The 18,644-nt window shown below is 40.5% G+C and overlaps 1 pseudogene; it reads right to left on the bottom strand.

Moving 5' to 3' along the window:
* LOC134336162 (uncharacterized) overlaps positions 1-18,644 on the bottom strand; it is a 79,612-nt pseudogene that overhangs the window by 56,837 nt on the left and 4,131 nt on the right.

Here is an 18,644-nt window from a genome sequence, read left to right as displayed (position 1 = left end):
CAAGTCCCTTCTTAAGGTCGTCGGCAACATATTGGGGGCCCAGAACCAATACTTCAGTTTTTCCCTCATTCAATTTAAGGAAATTACAGCTCATCCAATCCTTTATTGCATGAATACATTCAGTTAGACTCTCTAATCTACTGAAGTCATTTCTCTTTACAGAGAGATAAAGTTGTGTATCGTCAGCATTTTAAGGGTGTAAGAGTGGTTGGAGGTAGAAAGAGTTGGGAGATGGAGAGAGAAGGACATAAAGTGATGGTCGGAAAGGTGAAGTGGGGTGAAGTGGGGTGACGGTGAGCCACAGAACAGAAGCTAGACGGCTGAAGACCAGGTCCAGAAGATTGCCTCCTTTGTGTGTCGGAGGGCTGTGGTTAAAGAGGAGGTCGAAAGATGAAAGAAGAGGAAGAAGACAGGAGGACTGAAGTGTAGGGAGATTAAAGTCACCAAGAAGAGTCAGAGGAGTTCCATCTGAAGGGAAGAAACTCAGAAGAACATCCAGCTCTTCTATGAAGTCTCCCAATGAGCCTGGTGGTCTGTAGATGACAATGATATGAAGAGTAATTGGAAAAGTAACAGTAATAGCATGAAATTCAAAAGATGAAATGTTAAGGTGAGAAACATTCACAGTAGTGAAGTGCCATTTCCTGGTCAAGAGCAAACCTGTACCACCGCCCCTACCAGATCCTCTCGGTGTATGAGAGAAGGTGTAGGCAGAGGATAAGGCTGCTGGTGTTGCTGAGTTCTCGGTGGTGATCCATATCTCAGTCAGTGCCAGGAAGTCAAGGCTGTGAGAAAGTGCAAAAGCTGAGATGAAGTCAGCTTTATGGACGGCTGATTGACAGTTCCAGACCCCACCTACCACCACTATTTGAGTCTGTTGCAACAGTTGGGGGTAGATGAGGTTGCTGGCGTTGCTGTTCCTGTAATGTGACTTCTGATGTCTGCAGGGTCTGTGAGATATGAGCACAGGAATAATTGAGTAGCACATGCTGAGAAAAGTTTGGTAAATGAAACAATGTCAGAGACTGATAGTACTTACCCAAAGTTAGTTTAGTTAAGATTAGTAGTAAAAGTTAGATAGATTAAACAGTTCAGACAGACATTAAAACCTGGTGACAGTAAAGACCGGAGATTTAATTTTATACTAAGCTTAGCCCTGCCCCTCAATTCACACCTAGGCCTCTAACAATAGACACCTGGAACCACTTTAACCAATCAGCAAAACACAGATTAATGCAGCAACATACTAGCTTCTACAAATAGTTAAATTCTAGCACAGTTAAGCAAGTTAATAGTCAAAGTTACAAAGATAGATTCTAAAACAAGTTACAGCAAAGAATATACTTCAACCAGAGGCTTACCTTACTCAGGAATACAAATGAACACAATGGAAGTTACAAGCACTGACGGTAAGTTTTGTTTACATGTACTTCTTAGCAGTGTATATTAGGGTTATTAACACATGTAGCTAAGGTGATAATGGTAATGTAATGTAGCACCGGGCGTTATGTGAGATTGTTATTCGGTCGTTTTATATTTTTCTGTTTACTTTAATGGCGTGTTGGAGGAAGAGAAAAGTTTAAACTAACATTACATCCCGTCACTACAGCCTGTAAATCGTTTTATTTATTTATTTGCACTTAATTGATGTATAAATACATTTACCAGTGATTACCGTAACTACATATTACACCAGATTGAAGTAATTCCCAATTAAAACCAGTTTAAGTTTTAAGTCTAGTTTTTAAGTAGAATGTTGATTCTATATTTCAGGTAAAGAGTTGCTGTGACATACAGTGATAAATAAAACCGTCACAGCTATTTAAATTTGAGGTCTAGTGTTTTTCTGATGAGATATCTGACAACACAGTAGTGATGATGCCCCCATCACTGTAATTCTGATCTGCTTTATGTTCCTCTTTTAATGGTCAAGCAAAGAAGTGTGGAGGAGTTTTTTTCCACAAAAGAAACCATGCTCACCCCAGACGGCTGCTGAGCTTTCTCACACCATCCTCCAGATGATCGTCAAGACATTTTTACTGTAAAACTATTTTATTTTAGACTGGTGGTACTTATCATTTACACTGTTCTCGTTAAATATATTGCAGAATATTTCTTTACCTGAATTTTACAAGCTTGTGCTTTAATTTTATAGATTTTATGTTTCACATCACAGTAAAGATTTTTGCAGAATAAAGCCCTGAAGTGCATATCAGAGAAAATATTGAAACATTATTAAACATAAACATGCCATTATTATTTTGGGTAAATTATTTTATTGGAGCGCACACACATACACACACACACAGAGCCCCCTTTAGAAAAATAAATACAGTTGACCCTTGAGTTACGAACAATTTACCATACGAACATTTCGGGTTACGAACCGAAATTGGCGAAACACGTGATGTCACGAACAGGTTGACTCCGAGCGTCTCTCTCTCTATATATATATATATACACAGTGAGTGAACATTCGAACAGCGTACTGTGTTTTTCCGGTGTTTTCAATATTAAAATGACCCCAAATAAGGTGCAGAGAGCGCAGAGCATTTGTTGTTGTATAATTACTCCTGCCAGTAGGTGTCACTGTGTAGCAGACAGAGGGGACAGTGAGTGAGAGAGAAGAAGGAATTCGGCTCAGTAAAGTATTCTTTCTTTAGTGCAATAGGCTCTATGCACGCCTTTCTTCCGGGTTCTCGTATACTGGCAGATCAACTTCCGGTATTCATACACCGATTGTCAACAAACGGATCACGTTAGCCATGGCTCTCTTTTACACTCGCTGTCTTCAAGACTTACCTCGTCTGACTGTAAACGACGTAGACCGACTTGTAAAAATGGTTTGTACTGCACCTTCTAGCAAGCGGGAAAAAGGATTTAAAATGTACATCTCCAGCTACATTGACAACTACGAAGGTAAGTACGTTAGCAAACATTTTCTCGTAGCCATGCAAGTAGGCTAGTTGTAAACTGGTTAGTGGTTTTGTTTAGGTAGACTAGCTAACACTACATCTACCAGTATTGAGATTTATGTTTTAGTTAGCTACTGTGTGAGAAGCATACTATTTATAATGTATTTTTATGCATCTTCCCCCTGCACAGTGTCAATGAAAAACAAGGTGACAGGAGAGGTCAGCGTGAGGGCAGTTTGTCATAGATCGATGAGGAAAAGTGAAAAGCCACATAACTTGAGAGTAGGGTCATTGGTTAGGGTACTGGTTAGGCAAGCTCTAACTGTCTCTATCTATCTATATATCTCTATGTCTCACTCTCTCTCTCTCTCTACACACACACACACACATACGTATGTATGTATGTATGTATATATCTTGTTGTTTTCACTTTGAACATCATTAGAACATAGAAAGTTGTAGGGTGCACTCTATTTGTGAGACTTAAAGTCTCTTATTTTAGTTTTCAATTTTGTTTTGTGAACATTTCTTATGTAAACAATTATTTCTCCATAGATGGTGTTAAAACACTCAAACCCCGTCGTTTTGGTGAGCACCCATTGCTCCTGTGTGGCAGGAAGTGCCCTTTGCAACCATCTGGTTGCCCTTCTTTATCAGACTGCGCACTACTCTCAGTTAAATATTCCTGCTGTACCCCCAGTCCACAGCTGCACAGACACCGAGCAGCTTTGGCATAAACCAAGAACACTGGTAAGTCACCTAAAATGCCAGTTTTACATCTGTTTGTACATCCTGGTGTAGCCATCATAAAACAATGCCAAATGTGTTTCCACTATCAGGGTGTGAAGCCAGGTCCAGTTGGAGAAATGGAGGTTCGCAAACCAAGGAATTCAACTGCTGACTGTGTGAGGTTGGATTACCTTTAATCCATGTGTTTTCTATTTAAGCAGTTTTGATAGTAATGTAATATAGTGATTTTATTTATTTTTTTTAATTTTTTGCTTTTAATGTTTTTCAGAAGTTCGCTTTACAAAGCGCTGGATGGAGAAATGCCCAATGTTGCCATGCTAAGAGTGTCAGAAGTCTACAAGGACTTTAGTCCTTTAGTTGCACCTTTAGTTACAACAATGGGCATGTCAGCTGCAGTACCATTAGTTGAATCTGCATTTGGCCCTGTACAGGCAGGAAGTGTTCTCTCATTCCAGCATAAGCCACCAGCAATGAGAGAAATCATTAACATCCCAGGTGCCCCCACTCAGCCGCCCCTTCCAATCCAAAATTATAGGCTAGAGCCATCAATATGTGCCTATGTCTTCTCAGAAAAGGAACAACTGTATTTTAAGTCTCTGGAACTCTCATTCAGCATGGCCCACAGGATTGAAGCTGCAACGCAGGGGCAAAGTTCATGCCAAGAATGGCATTATTTGAGAAAAATTAGAGTAACATCCACTCGTTTCTATGAGGCATGCCATGTTCGTGGACATACATCAGCTGAACATTTGGCAGAGAGAATCTACCGTGGAACTGTCCAGACCAAGCAGATGAAGAGAGGAATCAATATGGAGCCAGTAGCAATTAGAGAGTACTGCAGCCTGAAAAATGTGAACTACTCACCGTGTGGGTTTGTTATTCACCCTGATGCTCCATGGCTCGGTTGCTCTCCTGATGGTGTAATCTTTGATCCCTCTGAGAATCCACCATTTGGGCTCTTGGAAGTCAAATGCCCTAATGTTCAGAGCTATGTGGACTGTCCCTATCTGAAAATATCGAGCGGTGTTTTGAAACTTCACAGACAGCACAAGTATTATTGGCAAGTTCAGGGACAGATCCTCTTGACAGGATTAGAATGGTGTGATTTTGTTGTGTGTGCTCAGGAGGACATACTAGTTGAGCGAATTTACAAAAATCTAGAAATAATACAAACCATTAGACACAGAGCAGATCATTTTTTCTTTTACCACTACATTATAAAATGTTTGCAGTAAGTCATTACATTTGTTTGTGTGTAAGCAGTTGTGTTGGTTTATACACTGCCTGGCCAAAAAAAAGGTCACACACTCTAATATTTGGTTGGACCGCCTTTAGCTTTGATAACGGCACGCATTCGCTGTGGCATCGTTTCCACAAGCTTCTGCAATGTCACAACATTTATTTCTGTCCAGAGTTGCATTAATTTTTAATAATTGAGAAGCTACTCACTGCATCAGTTAGGGTTAAATAACTTGTTACCAGCTGAAACATAATGCAGTAATTATCCACCTTTTTTTGGCCAGGCAGTGTATATTAATAAGTTTAATAATAATAATAATAATAATTTGTTAATAATTAATAATATTTTATTTATTATCAAATGTTGTATGTCAGACCTTTAAATTTTGCTGTCAATGGATTAATTTGATGTTAGTGTTTACATGTCTTTCTTCTCAATACACATATTTGTTGCAAATCCAAGAAGGAACTTTGATTCTTTTGATTCTTAAGTTTATTATAGCAGGTTATCAAGACTTGAAGTTATCACAGAAATTCATCAGTCAAGCTGTCAATAATGAGGTATCAAATGTATATACGCTTTACAAAAGAAGGAAAACAACTGACTTCCATTGAAAGTTAAATGTAAAAAGATTAAAATTACAGATCAAAGTTCATCTGTATTCTTTATTCACCCTGTTCTTCAATGATCAGGACCCCCACAGAGTAGGTGGATCATTCTCAGCACTGCAGTGACACTGACATGACATGGTGGTGGTGTGTTAGTGTGTGTTGTGCTGGTATGAGTGGATCAGACACAGCAGCGCTGCTGGAGTTTTTAAGTACTGTGTCCACTCACTGTCCACTCTATTAGACACTCCTACCTAGTCGGTCCACCTTGTAGATGTAAAGTCAGAGACGATTGCTCATCTATTGCTGCAGTTTGAGTCGGTCATCTTCTAGACCTTCATCAGTGGTCACAGGACACTGCCCACGGGGTGCTGTTGGCTGGATATTTTTGGTTGGTGGACTATTCTCAGTCCAGCAGTGACAGCGCTGCTGTGTCTTATCCACTCATACCAGCACAACACACACTAACACACCACCACCATGTCATGTCAGTGTCACTGCAGTGCTGAGAATGATCCACCTGCTCTGTGGGGGTCCTGATCATTGAAGAACAGGGTGAACAAAGTATACAGATGAACTTTGAGCTGTAATTCTACAACTACAAAGTGACCCTATATGGTCAGTGGAACTAGAATGGACAATAAGTGTAGATATAAGGTATGAAAAAAAAAATAGTACAAACTATAATACATATTTACAATATTTAAATGTGCACATTCTTGTTAAAAAAAAATCCAGACAAAACGAATGTTTAGCTCCATGCCTTGACAAGTGGTCCATTCTGATAGTTCACAAGAAGGCATGACACGGTAAACAGCTGGTTTATGCTCCCAGAAATGGACATAGGGATCACTGTATCGAATAACTTGTGCTCTTTTACCCGTCGGATGCAGCGTTCAACATGTACCCTGAGCCTGGCAACTGACTGTGTGTGTTTTACTTCATGTGCAGACATTTGTGTGCGTTTTGACAGGAACACTGGCCGATGGATCTTACATGGTACAAGATCATCTACCAGGAAGCCCTTATCCACCATAATGGCCATGTCAGGAGTAAGAAGAGGTATAATTCCTGACTGTCTGAACAGCTCTCTATCACTAATAGACCCAGAATAGAGTCCAGACACAAAAGTAATCGCACCATGGGGTGCCATTCCTATCAAGGCTTTAAAGGTGCAGTGAGACTTGTAGTTGGAAAAGACCTCACTCTGCAACAGCAGGGATGATGGTGTTTGGCAGCGAAGCTCTGTACAATCCAGGATAACCTGGGTGTCCTGAAAAATCACAAACTCCTCTGGCAGGTGGGCTTGTATTCTCTCTCTCTGCATCCAAATGCAGACCGAACCCAAGAGAAAATAAAGGAAGTTGGCCCAGGATGTTATGATGCGGCTCACAGTGGACTGATGTACATGAAAGCGATGAGCCAGGTCTCTTTGTTTGAGTCCCAAAGCAAGATGCATCATAAACATGAAAAATTCATCAACTGTAGGTAGGATTTGAGTCTGTTTTCGAGTTGCTCCTGTCTCATTCGTCACTTTGGAACTGGTGACCCGTATCATTTGATGTGTTGCAGGTTCAATCAGGTCCCAGAAGGCCATCAGGTGTTTGTAGGTTGCAAACCTGCAAAGATAGTAGGTCTTAATTAGGATACATATAAACACATACAATAAAAGAAAATTTAACTTTAATCTTTAATTGTTTGTAGTTAATTACTTAAAGTTAAACAGTTGACACTTTTTGGGAAGTTTTTTTTTGTTTTTTGTAAAACAATTGTGGTGTTTTCCACTAAAACAAAACACCTCCCCTCTTCTACTGTATATGACTTCCCATTATTCTCCCCATTATTCAACTTATTCAACTAATTTAAGTGGCTCTTAAAATAAAATTAAGAGCCTCTTAAAATAGTACAACCAAATACAAAGCACAACTAGTGGCTATGTGTGCAGGTGTTTCAGTTTTGTAAAAATACAGCATGTAAATGTTCACGAGTTTTCGTAATATCGCCCTAAATGGCCTCACATGTACACGCTGTGTTTAGGCTATCTGTATTTGAATTATGGAAATATGACTTGTCACATGAATAATATCTTACCTTGTGTAGAACCGAATGTCCTCATCAGACCCTGCAAATCGCTGAAGACCAAATCGGTTTTGTAATTTTGACTGCTCCAGTTGTTGACGTAGCTCTTCTACCTCCTTTGTAAGCTCCTCGTTTTTAATTAGCGCCAAATCCAGAGCTGCAGCTTCAGGAACTGAACAATAGTCATGGCAAGTCGACTCAAAACCATGATCCATGCCATGTTCCTCTGTGTCCGAGTCAGGGGACACTGGCCTCTCACGCCGCTCCCACACACTTCGTCTCGGCTGTACTTCCCCATACTGGTTCCACTGAAACAAGGTGGGAACAGCACCTTTTTTCAAGCGTCTCCTCTGTGTTCCCTCTTCAAAATCTTCGCCAGTAAAATGGACACTACAGACCTTTGTGTTTTTGGTGATTTGGAAATGATCCCTCTTGATGTTGACTAGCCATTTTTTTCTGATATTTTCTTCCAGCGGAAACGAATGGAAACTCACAACAGAGTTATACCTTGCTGACACAGAACACAGTGGAACAGAACAATGTTCCGATCCACCTCGTTCTTGTTTTTGAAAACGGAAAACTTTTTTACTCATTGTATTTACAAGTAGCTGTATGCTACTTGTTTTGAACTTCACCGGGCGTTCTCATAAACCGGAAGCTAGACTGCCCGACTAACTCTAAACGGAAACGCGTCACAGAGCTTGCGTGCATAGAGCCTATTACACCTACAAAATACAACACTACTGAAATAAAGAAGGAAATAATAGAGAAATATGAGAGTTATTGTTGTTTCTGGTAGATACATTTTATATAAAAGAAGGAAATGTATTATGGTGTATGATACAGCACACGTACTGTACTGAAATGTGATGTGTGTTGTTTTATGTACAGTACTACTGTGTATTATTGTTTATTATTGTTTATTACAGGAATGTCTATTCTATAATTTAAGATTTATGAGATTTAAGGGATAATATACGTGTATTTATAACAAAAAAAGAGTATTTAAGACATTAGAGAGGTTAGGTAAGGGGGGGTTTGGGAGGTCCGGCACGGATTAATTCTATTTACATTATTTCTTATGGGGAAAAATAGGTTTAACTAACGAACATTTTAACTTAAGAACAAACAGCCCTTCAGAACCAATTACATTCGTAAGTCAAGGGTCAACTGTATATTAGATATTAGATTAATCGATTAATCAAAAAAATAATTGTTAGGTGCAGCCTAACTTAACATACAAACGTGTTTCTATAAAACTGTAAAACCAACCTGTATGCAAAGCTAAAAGAACTTGATGTGTTTCTATAAAACTGTTCATATTTAATAATGAAAAATCTGCATCAGTTCTGATCAATAGATTCATTTTGCTGGATCGGTTCAAACGAATCGGTTCATCAGTACTGAGTCATGTTCAATGCTAACAGTTAGAGGAGCAGATAGCAGTATGTGTGTTTAAATGAGAAGAGTTAAAGCACCTCAAACCCTCAGAGTAATATTTTTTAAAGAACTCTAGTTTTATCATTGATAAAAATGTCGTTAATAATTAAAATATAATAAATAAATACACCGATGTTACTTACAGATGATTCACTTCAGTATAAACATCAGCTGTTACTGGGGCCGTTTCTTTTTCTTCCTCTGTGGTTTATTATCAGGTTGTAAGGAGATGAGGAGCTGCATTCAATCCACCTGCTGCACTGGAGGATGAAGCAGTTTCGAACATAATACACAAGACTAAAGAAATCACACCATTGTCTAAAAGTGCCATGAACATCACACGTTATGTGGAAGGGGAGTAAACTGTATACACTGATCAGCCATAACATTAAAACCACCTCCTTGTTTCTACACACACTGTCTATTTTATCAGCTCCTTACCATATAGAAGCACTTTGTAGTTCCACAATTACTAACTGTAGTCCATCTGTTTCACCCTGTTCTTCAATGGTCAGGACCCCCACAGAGCAGGTATTATTTAGGTGGTGGATCATTCTCAGCACTGCAGTGACACTGACTGGTGGTGTTAGTGTGTGTTGTGCTGGTATGAGTAGATCAGACACAGCAGCGCTGCTGGAGTTTTTAAATACCGTGTCCACTCACTGGAGTTGTTAGACACTCCTACCTAGTTGGTCCACCTTGTAGATGTGAAGTCAGAGACGATCGCTCATCAGTGGTCACAGGACGCTGCCCACGGGGCGCTGTTGGCTGGATATATCTGGTTGGTGGACGATTCTCAGTCCAGCAGTGACAGTGAGGTACCAGACAACATACCAGCCCAACACACACTAACACACCACCACCATGTCAGTGTCACTGCAGTGCTGAGAATGATCCACCACCTAAATAATACCTGCTCTGTGGGGGTCCTGACCATTAAAGAACAGCATGAAAGGGGGGTAACAAAGCATGTAGAGAAACAGATGGACTACAGTCAGTAATTGTAGAACTACAAAGTGCTTCTATATGGTAAGTGGAGCTGATAAAATGGACAGTGAGTGTAGAAACAAGGAGGAGGTTTTAATGTTATGGCTGATCAGTGTAGGTAATTAGTGCTACTGGTTAGTCCTCTTACTCTAGGAGAGATCTAAATGCGTTGTATTTTTTAAACTGAGCCTGGTGTCACAGAGAAAGCATTAAGGTTTAGTTCCAGGATAAACAACGTTTCCCTTGCGGCCCTGGACCTGGCATGTAATACCTCTGTGTTTTTTGAAATAAGTTGAAGAAACTTCTCACAGTTTTATTATATTATCTTATATTATCAAATTATATTATCTACAATCTATAAATACATAAAATATTATTAGTTTTTTACTTACTTGGTAAAGGATTTTGGTTAATAACCAAGGCTAAAGGATACATTTATTATGGTTAGCAAGAACTCTATGATGGCAGGGACTAAGAGAAGTGGCGTAGGCAAAGGAAAAGGCGTATGGCAGTGGTGCACAACATACGGCCCGGCAAAACTCTCGATCCGGCCCGCCAAATGAAGTGCTGATGCATTTTTAAATAAATGATGCTGTCACTTTTAATTCACCGGCTAATTCCATGAAATTGCGACTGAAAAGTAAATTATGTAAATACAAGTTACCTCAGCGGTACCATGTGTTTGTCCAAACCAAGTACGAGTAAAAAAAGAAAAGTGGATCTCGAGCATATAAAATTTAACCCTGAATGGACATACAGGTATTTTCTCATGTCTGGTGTGCTTGCGACCACATTAATCTCATCAATATCTCCCACTGACCAAGACATTTCTTCTAAGTACCTGATTTTATGTAACTGTATTTAGGGCTGGGCGATTTTCACGATTAATTCGGTTAATTTGAATGAACGTTTTCACCCGATGTTAGAAATGTGACAATCGCGATTGTTTACATACTTTATATTTTAATTGAAATACTATAAAATACCAACATGTCACGAGGCAGAAATTGAGCAGACGCTCGCGGAATATAAATCAGGGAAAGTTTAATATAAAAAGGGCAAAACTGGGTACAAAATCAGGCAGAGTCCAAAACCAGAGGAAAAACAGACAGGCAGCAAACGGAAGACAGCAAAGATTATACACGGTAACGGTTAGATTCAGAAATAAGGACGCAAACACGATCAGCAAAACTTCACAACGAGACTCAAACAGAAGAGTTTCAATAAGATGCGCATGGAACCGAACACAGCTGAACTGAATCAAAACTCCGGAGACGGACCGATCAGGATTGGCTGACCCAGGACATGTGAGAGTCACGTGAGAGTCCGTGGGAGCATGGAAATTGTAGTCCATATTGTTAGAAGCAGACCGTGCCACTACCATCCACCCCCCAGTCACAAGAGGACAAAATGAAAGCTGAGCTGAGTGATTACTGAATGTCCCCCAGAGTAGATACTGATACAGACTCACTTATATGGTGGAAACAGTAAGCAGGCTCGAGTTCCTTTTAAAAAACCTGTAAAGAACAATTTGTGGTTTTGCACTTTTCTTATGCTGCACATTATTTAAAGTTGTTTGTGAGCTTTTTATATAAAAAATGTAGCTAATTAAGATTTCTATTTGTTTACATTATTGTTCATTATTATTATATTGTTATTGTTATAAAGTTTGAGTCCCTTAAAAGGATAATTATAGGTGGTGCTGTTACTGTTTTTGCATATTTGCAGTCTTTTAAATTAAAATTTTTCAATTGCATTATACAAAAACAAAAAAAAATCACAATAGTAATCAAGAATTGATAATAAATTTGAAAAAAAAAAAATTCAATATCACCCAGCCCTGACTGTATTACAAATTCATGTGGACAGGTCTGTAAAGATAAAATTTGTGGCCCTCTGGTTTAGGTGTTTGTGTGAAATCGGGCCTTCGTAAAAAGAAGTTGTGCACCCCTGGCGTATGGCAAGCTGTATGAGAGGTTGAACACTAAGGATGATCACTCAGGCAGAGGAACAGAGTCGAGAAGGATGAACAGCAGTTCGAAATGATAAAGGGGCTCAAAAGGGGTTTTTGGTCTGTTGGTCCTGGATTCTGTAAAGCTGCTTGAGACGATGTGTATTGTAAAAAGCGCTATACAAATACGTTTGACTTGACTTAATACAAAATGCAACAAGCTCACTCTGAATAACAAGACAGATCTAAACACCAGTTCGGGTCAACAGCTTTGCATACAAAGTCTATTACAACGAACACACTCTACTAGGTGAATAATAACAACTTAATTATCAATACATTTTATAAGTGTGCAATATAAATAGAGTTTATATGTACATACACTGTGTTCCAAATTATTATGCAAATAATATTTTCTCAGATTTTCCAAAATTATCTATATGAATTGCAGTCATTGTAATTTTCCAGTCATCAACTATTAGAGTACAATTGAAAGGTTTTTGAACAAACTGCCAATGATAACAGTATATTTTAAAAAAAATAAAACACTCAAAATGCATGTTCCAAATTATTATGCACAGCAGAGTTTTCAACCTTTTCATTTTTATAAAGAACAAAAAAATGGTCATTTGTGAAATTATAAGCATTAGCAGGTTATTACAAACTGAAATCAAACAGTTTTCAAGTCAAAACTTTATTCTAGGTGATGTTACATTTGCACATAGGACCCCTTGTTCGAAAGGAGCTTCTGAACTCTCTCGTCCATTGAATTTGTCAGGTTTTGGATGGTATCTGCTTCAATTGTTTTGCATGAGGACAGAATACCCTCCCAGAGCTGTTGCTTAGATGTGAACTGCCTCCCGCCATCATAGACACTCCTTTTGATGATGCTCCAGAGGTTCTCAATGGGGTTGAGGTCAGGGGAGCATGGGGGCCACACCATAAGTTTGTCCCCTTTTATGCCCATAGCAGCCAGAGATGCAGATGTGTTCTTTGCAGCATGAGACGGTGCATTATCATGCATGAAAATGATCTTGCTGCGGAATGCACGGTTCTTCTTCTTGAACCATGGCAGGAAGTGCTGTTTGAGAAACTCCACATACATTATGGAGGTCATCTTTACCCCTTCAGGGATCCTAAAGGGGCCGACAATCTCTCTCCCCATGATTCCAGCCCAAAACATTACTCCACCTCCTCCTTGTTGGCGCCGTAGCCTTGTTTGCATGGGGTGTCCATCAACCAGCCATCCTCCACTCCATCCATCTGGACCATCGAGCGTTGCACGGCACTCATCGGTGAACAAAACAGTTTTGAAGTCAGTCTTCATGTATTGTTTGGCCCACTGGAGCCGTTTCTGCTTGTGTGCAGTGGATAGAGGAGGTCGACAGGATGGCTTACGCACAGCTGCAAACCTCTGAAGGACCCTGCATCTTGTTGTTCGGGGGACGTTGGAGGCACCAGCAGTTTCAAAAACTTGTCTGCTGCTATGACGAGGCATTTTTGCAGCTGCTCTTTTAACCTGACGTAATTGCCTGTTGGAAAGAGTCCTCAATTTTCCCTTATCAGCACGCACACGTGTGTGCTCTGAATCAGCTACATACTTCTTGATTGTGCGATGATCACGATGAAGTGTCTTGGCAATGTTGATTGTAGTCATGCCTTGACCTAAACACTCCACAATTTGTTGCTTCTCAGCAGCCGACACATCCTTTTTCTTTCCCATTTTGGCTGAAAATGTAGGCTGCTTAATAATGTGGGACAGCCTTCTTAAGTAGTCTTGCCTTTAATTGGACACACCTGCCAAACTAATTAGCACAGGTGTCTGCAATTGCTTTCAGTGATATAAAGAGCCCTGACACACATCACGATCAATGAGTTTAACTGACAAACAAAAAAACTCTTACCTTATCACTCCTAAACACTTTTTGCATAATAATTTGGAACACAGTGTATTTATTAGGGATAATAATGCATAATATCATTTCTAACACTATAACTAGGGTTTAAAGTTATTCCGTGAGAGAGTATAATAATAATTATAAGAACATGTATGTAATGTCACCAAAACAACTGCATGAGTGTGTGTAAGTGTGTGTGTGTGTGTGTAGGTATGAATTTGTCAGAGTTCTAGCAGTCACGTTTCCTGTACAGACGTCGACCCCATATCAACAGCACGTCCTTCAGCTGCTTTATTTTCTTTAACAACATTGAAGAATTTTATGTTTAAAACATGTTGTTTCACTGACACAATAATGCAGAAGACTTAAAACAGTGTAAAACTTTACTGTTTTATTGATTGTGCATGAAATACAGTCTTACATGACACCAAACATCATCACTATAATAATGATTTAATTACGAGACATGATGTCTAGAGTTATTCTATATTTATTCTGCTTTCATTACACAGTAAACACATCTATCCTTATTCACTGTTCGTTTCCCATTAGTTAACGTACTGCTATGACTTCTCTACAGTGTGAATGCGCTGGTGTATCGTAAGATCACCTTGCTGATCAAAAATCATCCCACACAGTAAGCAACAATATATTTTCTCCTCGGTGTGAACGCGCTGGTGGATTTTCAGATGACTGTGTCTGTTGAAACTCTTCCCACACTGTGAGCACTCGTACGGTTTCTCTCCTGTGTGAATGCGCTGGTGCTGCTTGAGATTATTGTGGGTAGTAAAACTCTTTCCACACTGTGAGCACTGATGCGGTTTCTCTCCGGTGTGAATCTGCTGATGGATTATGAGTTTACTCTTGTTAGTGAAGCTCTTCTCACACTCTAAGCAATGATACGGTTTATCTCCGGTGTGAATGCGCTGGTGTTGTTTGAGATTATACTGAGTGGTAAAGCTTTTTCCACACTGTGAGCACTGAAACGGTTTCTCTCCGGTGTGAATGTGCTGGTGAATGATGAGATTACTCCAGTTAGTAAAACTCTTCTCACACTGGGAGCACTGATATGGTTTATCTCCAGTGTGAATGCGCTGGTGGATTTTGAGATGATTATGTCTATTAAAACTCTTACTACACTGTGAGCACTGATATGGTTTCTCTCCTGTATGAATGCGCTGGTGTTGTTTGAGATTATTATGCGTAGTAAAACTCTTCCCACACTGTGAGCACTGGTACGGTTTCTCTCCAGTGTGAACGCGCTGATGAATGATTAGATTACTTTTATTAGTAAAACTCTTCTCACACCGGGAACACTGATATGGTTTCTCCCCAGTGTGAATGCGCTGGTGTATTTTGAGATCACTCTGCTGATTAAAACTCTTCTCACACTGGGGGCACCGATAGGGTTTCTCTCCGGTGTGAATGTGCTGGTGTATTTTGAGACTACTCTGCTGCTTAAAACTCATCTCACACTGTGAGCAATGATACGGTTTCTCTCCAGTGTGAATGCGCTGGTGTATTTTGAGATTATTCTGGGCGGTAAAGCTCTTTCCACACTGTGAGCACTGATACGGTTTCTCCCCGGTGTGAATGCGATGGTGTATTTTGAGATCACTTTGTTTTTTAAAACCCTTCCCACACTGTGAGCACTGATACGGTTTCTCTTCAGTGTGAATGCGCTGGTGTTTTCTGAGATTACTCTGTTGATAGAAGCTCTTCCCACACTGTGAGCACTGATAGGGTTTCTCACCAGTGTGAATGCGCTGGTGTTTTTTGAGATCGCTTTGCTGATAAAAGCTCTTCCCGCACTGTGAGCACTGAAAGGGCTTTTCTCCGGTGTGAATGCGCTGGTGTACTCTGAGATCACTCTGTTGATAAAAACTCTTCCCACACTGTGAGCACTGATACGGTTTCTCCCCAGTGTGAACGCGCTGGTGTTTTTTAAGATCGCTCTGCTGATTAAAATTCTTCCCACACTCCGAGCACTGATGGGGCTTCTCCCCAGTGTGAATGCGCTGGTGAGCTTTAAAATTACTCAGATAATTAAAACTCTTCCCGCACTGTGCGCACTGGTACGGTTTCTCTCCGGTGTGAATGCGCTGGTGTACTTTGAGAGTGCTCTGGGAGCTGAACCTCTTTCCACAAATCGAGCAGACGTTTCCTTCTTTCTGTGTGTGACCGAGAGACGTGTCGATGCTGGTGGTTTGCTGATCACCGGAGCTTCTGGTGGGCGTCGGATCCTCATGTTGAGTCTCTGTGAAGTCCACCAGCGTCTTACACTCGTCGTCGTGGCAGCTCCTGTGGAGGTGATTCTGGGTTGTACAGGAGAGCGGACACAAGGAGGATGAGAAATCGTTGCTCACTTCTAAAGAGAAAAATAATAATAATAATAACAACATATATGAACAATAAAACACATTTGCAGCATAACAAACAAACTGATAGTTAACGTCAACAGACCCCACCTTCATACAGGCGTTTACGCATGTCATACTAGTCTGCTACAAGCAACACGAGGGCACTGGAAAAGCTGACCCATCTGTGCATGTTTGGGTCACCCCATGCCAAGGGCACCTGACCCTTCCATCTTTTAACTTCACTGATCCCCAGAGTGCAGTAGCTGGGCCCAGACAGGTCTGTTAATGCTGTGGTAAAGCTAGGGTGGCCAGCCGTCCGGCTTTAGGTCAGACAGTCCGGTTTTTCAGCTGCCAGTCCTCCGCCCACGCTAAGCTAGGACGGACACTTAAAAATTTTTTGATCAATATTATCCGTCATTGGCTCGGGTACATGTCAAAACAAATGCTTCGTATTTCATTGGTTCAACAGCCTCATTGGACTGCTTATAGCTCTACCTATTGTGGGCGGACCTTCTTCGCAGAAGGTCCGCCCTCTAAATGCTAGTCTGTGATTGGGTGGTTGAATTTGGCCCGCTCGCTCTGTTCTGCATACACCTCTACCTGAGTCAATTAGTCACTCAGCCAAATGCCAAATATATCAAAAGCAGACACAACATTTGGGGTGTGTTCGAAAACCTAGTGAGCCGCCTTGCTGTCTTACTGTCTACACAGGCAGCTGCCTCAGTAGAGAGGATTCTAATAAGTCATCGACTCATAAGGCAGGTTATTCGAACGCGCTACTTAGACAGCGATTCCATCGGGTTTCGCATTTCGCGTTTAACATTTAGCATCTTGCCATTAAAACCAATGAACTGAGGTAGCACAGCACGCTAACGTCAATATAACATCTTCCTTCATGTACCGATAACGGTTCAATTTCCTGACAAGTCCGAACTTGCAAATAAAAACACTCGGTACACGTTTATACAAGTTAAAAATCAGTAATATTTTATTTACGTTTGAAAATATCTCCATTCGTTTGTCCGCCCCGTCAGCCATGTTTATTTTTCTGTGAGAGAAGAGCACCCGACCCGCAACGAATGCTGGGATTGCCTTGATCACTAAGGCAGCGTCGGATGCTCACTCGTTCTTGAGTCAAAATAACACTGAAATTTTAAGATGCCTCAGTAGTGAGGATTTTAAGGCATCTAGGATTTCGAACAGCCTCATTCTCGGGAGCGCAGCACAGGATGACGTAAAATGCTGCCTATGTAGAGAGAGAGCTCGCTTCTCCAACACACCCTTGGTGAGTAAAACAGTCATTTGTTATAGAATTTTCGCTTAAATTGGTTAAAAACTCTGTTATATGGGTTCTGGTTTCATTCTGTGTGTTGCAGTATCACGCCCCCCCGGTTCCTGGTATGACGTCCTCTTTTTTGTGACTATGAATGTGGCCACCCGAGGTAAAGCAGGGAATACACTGGATAGAAGTCGGCCAATATACACCAGCAGATACGGTCCTTTCACTAGAGCTGGGCGATAAAACGATGTCGATATGTATCACGATAAACTTTTCCTCGATTACGATGATAAGCTTTGGGCGTATTATCTAGTGCAAAAAAGCACAGAAAGCAGCCTGATCACGCAGGACGTAGGTCAGGCATAAAGCCGGCACAATAGCCAATCAGGCCGCACGCTGAATTGCACGAGACGAGGAATAGCGCTTAAACAGTAGCGAGCTACAGGAAGATGGTCAGTGGAGAGGAACCTGAAAGCAAACGAGAAGGCGAAGGTGAGCCGTCTGATTTGTTCCCCAGAAAGGCCAGCGGTTCGGATTTCTTCATTCCGACAAAGCACAGTGAACCCCAAAATGCAAAATATGTCGCCGTTCAGTACCAAGTCGGGAAACGCTACCAATTTATATAGCAAACAGAAAGCGTAATAAAACGGCGTTCAAGTGTTGTTATCCAGCCATCTAGCGGTGCCGTTAGTCGCTCGTTAACAGTCAGTTGTGGCGGGTTTTTCTGCCGTTACCACGTCGGAAAGGCACCACGCTACAAACATGATGCCCGTTAATACGGTGGATAAAAAAAACGCTCCAAAAACCTCCTGAAAGTGACTTAAGGTATCAAGTCAATTTTTTTTTGACTATTTGCATTGCTCTGTGTAATTTGTGTACTATGTTGCATGTACACGATGTTCTTATGATACATATTTTAAAACAGTACTATTTAATTTCTATTCTTTAAAAACTGTGACAGTGTTGCCAAAATCTTTATCGTTGTAATTATCGATATACAGAGGTGGAAAGTCACGAATGACATTTACTGGCGTTACTGTAATTGAGTAGTTCTTTGTGTACTTGTACTTTTTAAAGTAGATTTTACAACCAGTGATTTTACTTTTACTTAAGTATGTTTGGTATTAGGAATTGTAA

This window comes from Trichomycterus rosablanca, chromosome 2 (assembly GCF_030014385.1).
Source record: "Trichomycterus rosablanca isolate fTriRos1 chromosome 2, fTriRos1.hap1, whole genome shotgun sequence".
NCBI classification, from domain to species: Eukaryota; Metazoa; Chordata; class Actinopteri; order Siluriformes; family Trichomycteridae; genus Trichomycterus; species Trichomycterus rosablanca.
This window is presented reverse-complemented; position numbering and strand designations above follow the sequence as displayed.